This window comes from Pleurodeles waltl, chromosome 6, assembly GCF_031143425.1.
Source record: "Pleurodeles waltl isolate 20211129_DDA chromosome 6, aPleWal1.hap1.20221129, whole genome shotgun sequence".
Lineage (NCBI taxonomy): Eukaryota > Metazoa > Chordata > Amphibia > Caudata > Salamandridae > Pleurodeles > Pleurodeles waltl.
In genome coordinates this window covers 1,544,755,205-1,544,768,023 of record NC_090445.1, presented here as the reverse complement: position 1 = coordinate 1,544,768,023, position 12,819 = coordinate 1,544,755,205, and the positions used below count along the sequence as shown (strand labels likewise).

At 45.1% G+C, this 12,819-nt stretch overlaps 1 protein-coding gene across 15 annotated transcripts in view; it reads right to left on the bottom strand.

Annotated features, from left to right (window-relative positions):
* Positions 1 to 8,947, bottom strand: part of KIF1B (kinesin family member 1B) — a 1,289,105-nt gene extending 1,280,158 nt beyond the window's left edge. For 11 of the 15 annotated variants that reach the window (XM_069241181.1, XM_069241184.1, XM_069241191.1 and 8 more), the window contains exon 1: positions 8,766 to 8,903. The gene's annotated coding sequence lies outside the window, so the exon portion shown is untranslated. Of the gene's footprint in view, positions 1 to 8,765 lie in introns of all 15 variants that reach the window. The other 4 variants (XM_069241187.1, XM_069241189.1, XM_069241193.1 and 1 more) reach the window with 2 other exon arrangements.
* Positions 8,948 to 12,819: the final 3,872 nt, after the last annotated feature.

Genomic DNA, 12,819 nt, shown 5'->3' with positions numbered 1-12,819 from the left:
AAAACATCGAGTGACCACTTCAGCTGGGACAACCCCTAAAGTGTCCAGAGCTGAAGTCACCCCCTCCCTGCAGAATCCTCTTGGTTTAGAAGACAGGGACCAATAGGGATAGGGATGTGCCCCCCTCCCCAAAATGAGTGAACACAAGGAGTGTGTAGCCACCCTCAGGGACAGTAGCCATTGGCTCCTGCCATCTGAAACACTTCAAAATCTAGGATTTAAGGGCCTCCTTGAACCCAGCTCACCAGATTCCTGGTTACCTACAAGAAGGAGGACTGCTAAGCTCAAACCCCCAGCAGAGAAGAAGGAAGACGACAACTGCTTTGGCCCCAGCCCTACCTGCCTGTCTCCTGCTTCAGTGAACAGGAAAAAGACCAGAGACGCGACCAGCAGGACCAGCGACCTATGCCAACTCCAGAGGACTGCCCTGCACCCAAAGAGGACCAAGACCTCTTGAGGACAGTGGCTCTTTCTAATGAAACTAACTACTAAGGACTCTCGCCTCACTCCAGATACGCAGGTCTTGACCCCTGTGCACCAGACGCCCACAGTCCGTGTCCGGGTGGTCCATCCAGCCAGAGAGATTTCCCAGGCGATTGCTAGTAAGTGCCCTGCCTGGGCTGACCTCTCCACCCCTCCACGATGAGACCTGCAAAGGGAATCCCGAGGACCCCCCTGACCTCGAAACTCTGGACAAAGATATTTGATGCCAAAGAACACACTGCACCGGCAGCCCCAGGCCTTGAAAAAACCAACCCCCAGTGCCTCAACGTTCAGCAGGCGGCCATCCTCCCTGTCCGACCGGTGGTGTGCCCGAGACACCCCCCTGGACCTTGCCTGCAGCCTCTGAGGGATCCCCTGGGGTCTTCTCACAGACCAGCATTGGAAACCCGACATCCAGTTTTCACCCGGCACCCAGCTGCCCCTGTGCCGCTGAGGGTGTGTGTTTGGTGCCTACTTGTGCCCCCTACAGTGCTCCTTCAAACTTGCCTGGTCTGCCCTCCGAGCCGCGAGTACTTATCTGCAGGCAGGCCTGATTCAGAATACCCCCTGTCTCCACAGGAGCCCATGTTAAATTTGCTCAACTTTGATCTCTGCACCAGACCGGCCACTTGCTGCTGGTGGTGGGTGTTTGGGGTTAACTTGAACCCCAACAGGTGGACTTCTTAAAAACCCAGAGACTGAAACAAGTGTTGTACATACCTGCAAACCGACTTAACATTTCTTCCAGCCAGAAAATGTTCTGAAAATTGTCTGACGTGTCTATTTTTAAAACAGATTATTGTCAATAATTCAAAAACTGTATTACTTACCTATTTTAAACAAAGTACTGTTGATACCCGTGTGAAATACGGAACTTTTAAAGTACTTACCTGCAACTTGAATCCTGTGGTCGTAAAAATAAAGAAAAAATATTTTTGATACATAAAAACCATTGGTCTGGAGGCAAGTCATAGAGTATGTACTTCTTCTATTGTCTTTGTGTGTGCGTAACAAATGCTTTGCACTACCCTCTGACAAGCTTAACTGCTCAAACACACTACCACAAAGAGAGAATTAGTATTATCTACTTTAGCCTCAGTTAAGCCTCTGGGGAACCCCCGGACTCTGTACACACCATATCTCACTTTGATACAGTATATACAGAGCCAGCTACAGAGGAGAGGTTTTAGGGCTGAGGACGGGGGGGGGGGTCAGGGTTGTGTAGCTTTATGGGGTGGGGGTCGGGTAGATTTTTGTTTTTTTAGGGCTGGGGGTTGGTGTGAGAGTTGGGGTAGTTTACTTTTTATGGGCAGGTGGGGGGGTCAGGGTTGTTTTTCTTTTTAGGGCGCAGGGTAGGTGGGGGTGTTGAGAGTTTACTTTAATGGGGCAGAGGTGGGGGGGATCATGGTCGTTTTTTTTTAGGGCTGAGGGCTTATGGGGGGGTAAGTTAGGTAGAGGTGGGGGCAGGATAGAATTTAGTTTTTTAGGGCTCAGGGTGGGTTGGAGGTCAAGATAGGTTAGGTATATGGGGTGGGAGTAGTTTTGGTCCACGGGCGTGTGTGGGGGGGGGGTTGCATGACAGAACAACGCATGCGTTTCCACACATGCCTTTACTAGACATGCTTTTACGAAATTTTTGGTAAAAGCATGCGTGGTAAAAGCATGCGTGGTAGAGGCATGCACTGTTAACAACACGGTTAAAGTTCCGACCACGTTAAGGCGTACGTGGTTCCAGCATGTGCGGTTCCATCATACAACCCCAGTGCAGGGGTCTCCCTGTCCATCACCCTCATAATGGGCAATGTCTACTGTGCAGACGGTGCACATTACGAGGGTGCTGGAGCACCCTGCGGGCAGCAGCACTGCCACCTGCTCGTTTACGAGCCAGTGACAATGCTGCTGCCACTTTCCTACCGGGTTGACTGGCTGAAACCTTAGTTTACGCCAGTCAGCCCAGCAGGAAAGTCTTAATGGGGCCGGCAGAGAGATAGCTAGCACTGTGACAACCACCCCAAACTGGTGTTCCCGCCCGCCAAACTCATAATCAGACCCCAAGTCTAAAGACAGACTGCTGGTTGCGGTCTTTCCCAGAGCAATAAATTCACCTCTTTGGCCAATCACCAAATGTTCTGAGCTATGCATCCCTAATGTACTGATACAAGAATTCTAAACTCTAAAGAAAAATAAAACTCTTCTGGCTGACGGTTGTTTATAAGAGTTGTTAGTAAGGGTTGGAATCTGAAACATAAGATGCAAAAAAGGCACTACTATACTTCCTAATTAGACAAGAGTAAAGCTCACAAGATGTTCCAGTATGGTGGCCTAGACCACTGTGACATTGTGCCTACATGCTAACCCAGAATATGAATGAAAACGTTGTTGACAATGCAGGGTCAGAGAGCTATGGGCGTGAATGCAATTTACTATACCTGACCCACCTTCAAATTCTTCTGCTGGCTACCAGTGGAATACAAAGCTAAACTTGAAAAGCTGTGCACGGTCAATCTTTTTGGGGTAGATGCCTGGCCAACTGAAGAACAAGAACGGTTCTAATTCAGAAGGATCATACATAGATATTAGGCACTAATTACAGAAAAAATTCCTTCTACAAAGGGTGCATGGCAGTGATTAATTTGCAATGGTGGATCCAGTTGGTGGGCACCGATATTTCTCTTTATGAACCAAAATATATTTTTCATTGTCATTCTTTGACAACAGCAATTGGGAGAAATGCAGAAAAGGTTTCCCACCTTGAAAAGGCTGGCAAGGGGTCACAGGGATTCCCCTGCACTGCCCATGCCATTGGTATGGGCAGTGCAGGGGTCTCCTTCCCCAGCACCCTTGAAATGCATAGCAGACAGTGCGCATTTCCAGGGTGCTGGTGCACCCCACCTGCGACAGCATTGCCACCTGCTCTATTATGAGCTGGGAACAAAGCTGATGCACCTTTCCCACTGGGCTAACGGGCAGGAACCTTGGTTCCTGTCCGCCAGCCCAGTGGAAAAGTTATAGTAGGCTTGGTGATAAGACATCCATGTCTGTTGCGGTCTTCTCACCACAGGGCTGGCGGGTCGACAGTCGGCCTATCAGTCTCATAATGAGGCCCTTAGACACCAGAAATTAAAATGAACCTGCAAAAGTGAGCTAAGGAGACAGGTAGCATATTGGTGGCAGAAGGTGGCATAAGCTAGAATCAAAACCAGGAGGCTTTGGTATTTGACAACCATCAAAGGGGCTCCTGAACTTTTTTGTAACAAATTAAGCACTGGTTCACAGCCCAACTCAAAAGATGCATTATAACTTGCTGAACCCATCCAGCAGACATGCAGAATAAGGTCATCACACCTGCATTTGGACAACGACCTACTATGCCCGCCAATGCTCGAGGCCATTATTAATTTTATAACCGGTTTAAAACAGAGAAAAAAAGTCCGTCTCATGCCAACCATCACCAAAATTCGATCTGTATGCATAATTAACCATTTCAGGTGAACTAAAATCAAACTTTGGTTCCAGACAGAATTCACTGCGGCAACTAACTAAAATCACTAAACCTAATATTCGGCCAAGAGCACTTTCACAAGCCAAAATCAAATTCGAAGCCTACAACAAACCTAACTGATGCATGCGGTCTACCAACAAATCACAATCCCTGCCCAGAACTAACTGTTGCCAGTATAACTAATTTTTAATTCTAATGCTATCCCAGGGTTCACCATTGCTTAACACTACCAAAGACACAAGATCAATTCGAAGTCAGGTGCTTATAAAGAATGTCAGTCCTCTACAGAATATATTTTATGACCTCTCCAGAACGTAATTCATCCTCAGAGCTCAAAAACTCAACCAACGAACAATCCTATAAAACAACTTGAAATCTAACTGCATGAATAACTAAATCCACCTGGGATCTGTTAGTTTTACTAGCTCCAAACAACAAACTATAATGTCTGTGCATGATGATGACCTTGCTATCAAATCTTCAAACCCAGAAGAGCAAGTAATGCAAAGTGATGTCATCACCATTCTACTTCTCTCATGAGAACTCACTGTTGCAGTGTGATTACACGACCAAAGAATATTAAATGACCAAATCCTACCATCGCAGGATAAAAACAAGAGGTAGAAACTGTACTGTAAAATATAATATTTTACTATTTAACAGACTATTCAAAAGAGATATTTCAAATGCGAAACAATTACACCATTTAAAAAAACGCATAACTACAAGTAAACTAAACTGAAAAAGTCCCACTGAGATTCAGGCAACTGAGGAGGTCATACAATATCTCCAATGCTAAATTTATAAAAGAATAAGTGCCAGATCCAAAGTTTTGTTCAAAAACATGCGGCTGGCGCTATCAAAGACTGAGGTGCCAAATACTGTTTTATAGTCTTGATTCCACATCATGCCTCTTTCATCCACCATCAGATCCCTCCCTGTCCCTTTATTTACCTATTTGATGTTCTTTTTCGTCCTTTTCTTTTATGTCATTTTTTTCTCTGTTTCTCTTCCTACTTTTCTCCTTTTCTGTTTTTCTCCCTTTTGCTCTTCGCCAGAGTCCGAGGAGGTAACATAAGTGCTGATACCAAAAATAAGCGCTGGTGGGAACCACCTGCCACTAGTGGCCCAAATTAAGCACTGTATACTCAGTAAAAAGAAGGACAAGGGCTTAGGTACAGTAAATGGTTGCTCACTGATTAATCTACGTGCAAGACAATATAAACCATGTTAAATTTTCCAACCAGTTTTCTGGCAGCGTCAGCGAGAATAGGGAGGACATTGACAGTAGAATGGGAAATCCAGGATTGGTACGCCTCCCTGGAATTGTACATACTTGACAAATTTGCTTGTCAAAACATTTTGAAAAAGGCAAACAAAGAACAATTTATTATTACTCTATGTAGAGTCTTCAATAAAAAAACGTTCTTGAAATGCAAACAGCAACACAAAATGTTCACCAATTATTGTCCACAGCAAGCAGCTTAGCCACAAAGCCAGGCACAGAATATATAGGGTTTAAGACAGACAAATCTGTGTGTAGTTATAGACAGACTAAGGTCTACACCGAAGCCACATTGACATATACTGCAATAATCAGTAAAGATCAATTCTCTAGACCCAAGGTGTCAGAGGCAGTACATGGATTATCAGGCCACAGTGACATTGTAAACATATACAAAACAGTCAGAGTCGAGTTGCATGCACAGTATGGACAAAGGTGATAGCTTAACACAAACTGCATCCCCTAATCTGCTATCTGAAGTACCGGAAAAATACATTCTGAAGTCCACAGGCCCATAAACAGGTTATGAGTGAAATGTCTTTTCATAAGAAAAGAAATCATAAAGGAATTTTAACGATCAATCCTTGGAGACAAAACATCACAACTCAGAAATACACTACTGCATTGACACACTTACGATAAACACAAGGTGACAACGTTTTTACAACAGTCTGCAGTTCAACTCTACCCAGTGATAACCATTGCCCCTTCCTTAAAAGAATGGTACAAACGCCACAGACAAGGCTGCTGGTGCAAATATCAATATTGCCTCTAGGTGTGGGGAGCGCCTATGCCATAGAGACCCAGCATGCACTATTTGGGGAAGCTCCAAAAGGGAAGCTGACGAGAGGGTGAATCAGCATTCATCCCTAGTTCTCCATTGCTGTGCAATGGGCCCACAAGCACTTCCAGAAAAGGTCCAGAACCAGTGCCAAGGTCACAGTGATCCTCATACCCCATCGACAGCTAGATATCAAATTCACATCCTCCCCCAGGACCTATCCATCAGCAGTACCCCTTCTTTAAATATATAAATGATATCTCCAAAGCAACTAAATGTTAAAAACATCAAAGTCTTAGCAATTCCAGAATATTGTGTCAAGTCAATATATTATTGGTTTATTATACAGCTATATCGAAGGTATAAAGATCTTAAGATCTAATGCTGCGTACTCTCAATGTATCCACCCAACTCACTTTCTGTGACACAGTCCTCCCACCCCCGCCACTCATCCCCCACCCTACTCTATGAACGTACAGTGTTACACAGGGAAAGGTGAATAAATCAATAGCCCCGCTCCTCAGCTGGTGGCACTCCACTCCAGCCATCAATAGAGGGATTAAAGGAGGCTTTAGACAGCAGTCTAGCACATTGTTATATTACAGTGTGCAACGCAAATCTGAGCGCTTCAGGGCCCCGTCAGGCGTATGAATGACTACATAAAGGATACAATAAAATAGCTCTGGGGGAGGGCTGTAGGGGTCAGGGAAGGAGAAAAGCAAACACGCTGTAAGCACATTAGTTAATCAGGGGGGCCCAGATAAGGTAACGGAGGAAGCAATACACAGTAGGGAACAAAATAAAGGAGATGGGAAAGGGAGGACCAGAATGGGGAGACTGAGATTTAGCTGGGACAAGATGACGTCATGGGGGAGAAAAAGGTTCTATGAGAAATAACGAAATGAGGAATGGGGTGGGAGGTGATGAAAAAAATAGGACGACCCCGTGGATAAGGATAATGGCTGTTTCTGGCTTGAAGGAATGTAGAGAAGTCTGTTCGGGAACTAGTTTTCTTTTGAGGGGAGCAGTACTGGATGGGAAGTGTGTACAGGAATTGGGAGGTAGATGTGAGGTGGAACAGTGGGGTGTAGAGGGGAACTGGGGTGAGAGATTGGAACAACTTTGAGGGAGAGAGCTGGGGAAGTCATAAGGGGTCGACAAATTATAACAAATGAAAAGGGGTGGGTCAGAGATGACAACAAATGAATGGGAGGAGGGGCCAGATGGAATTATGGGAGTGGTACGGGACAGTATTAAGTGGGGGAGGTTGGCGCAACTAAGGGTGTTCAAGAAGTAGGAAAAGCTAGGGGTGGCTGAGAGATGCTACAAAGAAGCGGTGGGCGAGAGGTGAGACTGAAGAAGAGTTAGAAGAGAGGGAGAAATGGAGGGTGGTGTTAGAAGTATGGAGGATAAGGCGTGGATAATGGAGGATGGGTCAAGAGGTGGGAAGGAAGCAGGGTGGGGCAAGAAGTGGAAAGGAAGCAGGGTGGGGCAAGAAGTGGAAAGGAAGCAGGGTGGGGCAAGAAGTGGAAAGGAAGCAGGGTGGGGCAAGAAGTGGAAAGGAAGCAGGGTGGGGCAAGAAGTGGAAAGGAAGCAGGGTGGGGCAAGAAGTGGAAAGGAAGCAGGGTGGGTCGACACGTAGGAAGGAAAAAGGGTGGACAGATAGGAAGGAAAAAGGGTGGACAGATAGGAAGGAAAAAAGGAAAAAGGGGTGGACAGATAGGAAGGAAAAAAGGAAAAAGGGGTGGACAGATTGAAAGCAAAAAAGGGGTTGTTCCGACAGGTAGGAAGGAAAAAAGGGTGGGCTTATAGGTGGGAAGGATATTGGGTGAATATTAAGCGATGATAAGAAAATGGGCGGAGGATCAGCGAGAAGGAATTAAAGGCCTACAGTTAATGGCGGCTGGTTTGAGAGAGCCTTTAGTGACGGTCAGAGGGTATCAAAAATGGTGGGCATCATACGGAAGAGATGGACGCTTCAGAGGAAGAGAAATTGTTTGAGCGATGAGCACGAACCGCCAGAATGTGAGACGAGGAAGAATGTAATGGCAGCTGGCTAACAGAGGCTTTTGTGCTTCCTTGTCTTCGTATCCATGCCAAGTTGTCTCCCACAAATAAATGCTCACCGGTTTTCAGACCTCTTGTGACAAACCGTTAAAGAGCTTCTTATCTCGGTAAACCCATTCGTCTTACATCTCCATCGTCGATTTCCTCTAACTACGTCATAGTCCCATCTTTTTTTCGCAGATCATCTTTCCCTCACCCGCCCTCTTATGTCCTTTCTACTCCCTGTTGACCACACTGGATCCTCAAAGCCCCACCCTTCCAGTCGCATCACAGGCCCCTCGCATTCTCACAGACCCCGTTCAAGTCATCCTCGCACAGGCCCCACCCTAAAAGCACCCTCTACGTTCTGCCCCCTCCCCTTTCATAGTCTCTCACCCCCAATACTGTCCCCAAGTGTGGTCTCAGTCCATCCCGTTTTAGCTCCCAAATCCCTTACCTCCAAACCCAGCTAAGCGCCACCATCCCGATTCTATAACATGCAAGCCCCCCCAATGCCCCCACCCCCAACACACACCCGTCTCCTCCTTGTGAGAATCTGTGGCGCGGACAACCCTCGCCACCCACTCTCTTCCCTGCTAAGCCCTCGTTTTTCATAGTCGCCTCCCCCCTCGCCGTCCCTCTTCCTCGGTCTTAGTCCGGATGCTCACCAAGCTTCCTCCGTGTGGGTTGTGTCAGCCGCTGTGCGCTCCGTCGGCCATGGGAGGAGCTGTTTGGAGAGGCCTCGGTCCTGTCAGACACAGAGACCAAAACGTTTATGCGCATTCGCCAGCGGTCAGATCCAGACTAAGCGGCTAGTACGGACAGCCGTGCGCGCGCACCGGCGGACACCCCCTCTATGTACTGACTGACAATGCAGCCAATAGTAAAGCAAGGACTCAAAGAATCTAACCAATGGAAGCTGAAGGGTGACATCAGAGGAGGACTCCAAAGTAGGAGGGGCGGGGCTCCTGTCAGAGCAGACAGCCTCGCCCAGAAGCCTCTGACGTCAAGGAGCGATGCGGGCCTGCTGCGGAGCGGATAATACCCAGGCCGGGTGCATGGATAGGCTATATTCCCACCAAGCGGCCATCTCTGACGGGACGGGCTTCCTGAAAAACTCAACACAGCAATAACAATTTGCCAATTAGTTCTTTGCCTAAGAAAATGGAATTCAAAATATTTAAGGTCGTATTTATACTTAACGTATATATTATGTAAGTCCATGTTAGAATTTACCATCTTAATACATTTGCGAACATTTGTTACTGGCTTTTATTATAAACCAGTATAATAAGAGCAAATATTTTGATTCCCTGACTTTCGTTTCTGCCTTTTGAAAATGTATGTCAAAAAAGCTATTCATTCTCTGTATTTCATTTTCCAGAATACTTCTCGGTGATGCTCAAGAAAAGCACGAGCACTGCGGCCTCTATCGGCGCCGAAGAGCAGTGTCAGGCCGCAGCATCAGGACCAGCCGCATCCCGCGCGTGCCCGTAGACGGAGACGTGCGTTGCGTAGATCTGGAGACATCCCGAATGGATGTACAATGTCAAAAGACAGCAACCCTCAAGAGCGCGTACCAGCGCACGGCACCTTAAATAAAACAACTCGTACCGCACCTAAACGCCCGAAGAGGCGTACAGGGACAATAAGCATTTATATAACTGCGGTTGCTGAGCTGACCGTCAGGAAAATTCTGGACTGTGGCTGTCCATAATTCCAGACGAAAAGGCACCAGTTTTAAAATCGCGAATTATCGAAAATATTACATCCACCCAAAGACTGCGCTAATCTTATACACACATTGAAATCATTCATGTTAATTCACAGCCTGTACTATATTCGCATCTTTTCTATTTTTCCATTTCAAGCACTGAGTTAGATAGAATAACGTCTGGTACTTTTCCCATCCTACACGGAACTCAAGTTCGTCCGGGGTATGCCCTTTCTGAGTGCCACCAGTTTCCACTGGTTTTATTTCAGGCCACAATAAAAACTCAAAAAATATTTCCCTAGCTGTGTAGCACAACTGGAGAACACTAATTATTAGATCGAGTCGTTTAGGTATTTATTTGAGTTATGTTCCTTTCTTTACACAATTACATTACCATGAATAAAAAACGTACTTTTTATTTTCATAAATAAACTGTTAAAACGATTGAAATAGAACACATTATCCAATAAATTACTTTTTTGCTTTGTACCTCGGGGCTCAAGCGTGAACACAAACAGCAGCTGCCCTTTCCTCTCTGTGCACTCTCGCAATCACGTGTTTCTTTTAAACATGATGCTCCTCTATTAACGAAGGACTTACTAGCTGAAAAATAGAAAGCGTACTCAAAAATAAAGCAGGGTTCAAAAAATAAAGTAAAGCTCGAATGTTGGATTCATATTTGGTGCTAAAATATGGAGACTACTTTAAAGAATTTTAGAAAACTCACCATTTTATAATTGCTGACAATTACACCGAACTTTATGATGAACTGGAAAGACCTAGCAAAAAAATAAATAAATAATAATTCACTCATCATAGCTGTTCATCTGTGAATTTCCAAATGTCCCCAAGTGGTTGCTCAAAGTTGTGGGTGTACTGTAACAATTCATAGTGAGGGGCTGTTGTAAGTGCATAGTATCTAGCTGCTAAATTACACATTTCAGAACCAAGATACCTACGATGAAATCCCAGTTTTGATCAAACTGTACAATCTTACATAATTTACTTCATTTGAGCGTCTCAGTTGCATTCTTTGAGAAACATTTAGAAGCGCCTATAAGCATCTCAATTTGTGTTGTATTTAGTACCAGGGAGTGTTTTTATTCAAATTGAGGCACTGCAATGTTTAAGAGTTCTGTCACAAAAGACGTAGGTTCAATATGAGAATGTGTTATTCTAGTTCCAGGAACATATAAGCGGAGAAACACAGCGCCCATCCAGTAGTGATCAGCTTATGTCAATAACATTGTTGGCATTGCCCTACATAAAAAAATACAGGTAGACAAAACCAATAATGTTTTTTTAAATCTTTTTGTGTGTCTTTCTGTAATTTCCCAATACATTTTATGCTTAAAGTATATATTCAGGAAAGTATTAAATTATGAGTTTGAGGTATAAATAATTTGGCTTCCCAGTGTAAGCTTGTGAATATGTGGAAATACCTTTTCATCTTCCAACAAACATACATTTTTTTGTGCAGTAAAAAATATAAATGTGTAACGTTCCTTTCAGTACCCTATTTAACATGTAGGTTTACATAATTCGGGCATTCATCTATGTTGGTGTTACTATATAATTGTGCACTTTAACAGCTACTTACCAACACTGTTAGTTATTGTGATGTCATTGGGAAAAGGTCATGCAACATCACTTACTGGAAGCATTCAGTGTCTGATTACATGATATCACTTCCTTTGAAGTCATTGGGTCAGAGGAAAGTTGTCACATCCGCTACCTCTGGCATGTTGGTAAACCGATGCCCATAGAACAAGTTTCCTTCATCCTTTCCACAGCGAACTGTGACAAAGGTTTCAAGCCTAAAAATGGGAAACTCTTCCCCAAGTTCCACACCTTGCTTCCTTTTACCCTTACCATCTTTTTACACATCTGTGTCACCTCTACAGGCTAAGAACATAGTGGAGTCACTTTCCCTGGGTAACTAGGTATCTTGTCACAAATATATTCTTCAATGTACACTTTTACAAAGGAAGCTTTACCTCTGTCTTGGTTGATCAAAAGCTGTACTTCCCCCTGGACACTGCCATCCTCGCTCAGATGCCACCATGATCATTCAACTGTACAACACTATTCATATTCTTTAAAGACCAGGGGTACAACTGTGAGCCTGGAGCATGTCTTCCAAATACCTGAAAGGACAAGCATCTGGTTACAGGATGATTTATTGTCCTATACAACACATACATCACTTAGAGAGTGCTCTGTCAGGTTGGCACTAAACCTGTGCTTCATCCGAAGAGCCACTTCATGAGGTTCTTTCTGAAAATGGTGAGTGATGGGCTTTGTCTCAGGTGCAGGAGGAGGTTGATCCAGCTCTGAAGGTAAGTAACTTGTTTGTCAGATCCACCTATGAAGCTGTTACATGATTCTCCATCTTGCTACTGCAAACTGGAGCCATGCCAGTGAAAGAGGCAAAATGATATATCCAGATGATGTTGTAGAGTCTGATGAGCCATCACAAGTTGAAGGTCCACATGATTTCTATATATAATACATACCCGGAGATTGAGGAAGAAGATAAATATTAATTTCAAGAATCACTGTTATCAGCCCCTTATCAGTCCTTCTGTCTACTTACAGGTGCCAATAATGCAAAGAGCCTGTACTTCTTAGACTCTTTGAGAAAACTCCCAGTGGAGGGTCCTCAGGTGTTGGGAGATAGGTTTTTGGCGTGGGAGGACCAGGATGAGTCTGGCGGTGGCATTCTGGATGAGTTGAAGTTTTTGATGTTTCTAGTTGAGGTGCCGGCATAGAGGGCATTGTCGTAGTCGAGCTTGCTTGTGATTAAGGCGTGGGTGACTGTCCTGCGGCAGTCTGCTGGGTTCCACCTGAAGATTTTCTGAAGTTTGTGGAGTGTGTGCCAGCAGGAGGAGGCGGATGAGTTTACCTAGTGGGTCATGGATAGGGAGGAGTCGAGGATGATGCCTAGGGTGCGGGCGTGCTCAGTCGCTGCGGGGTGGGGGGAGGGGGCGCTGAATGATGTGAGCCAC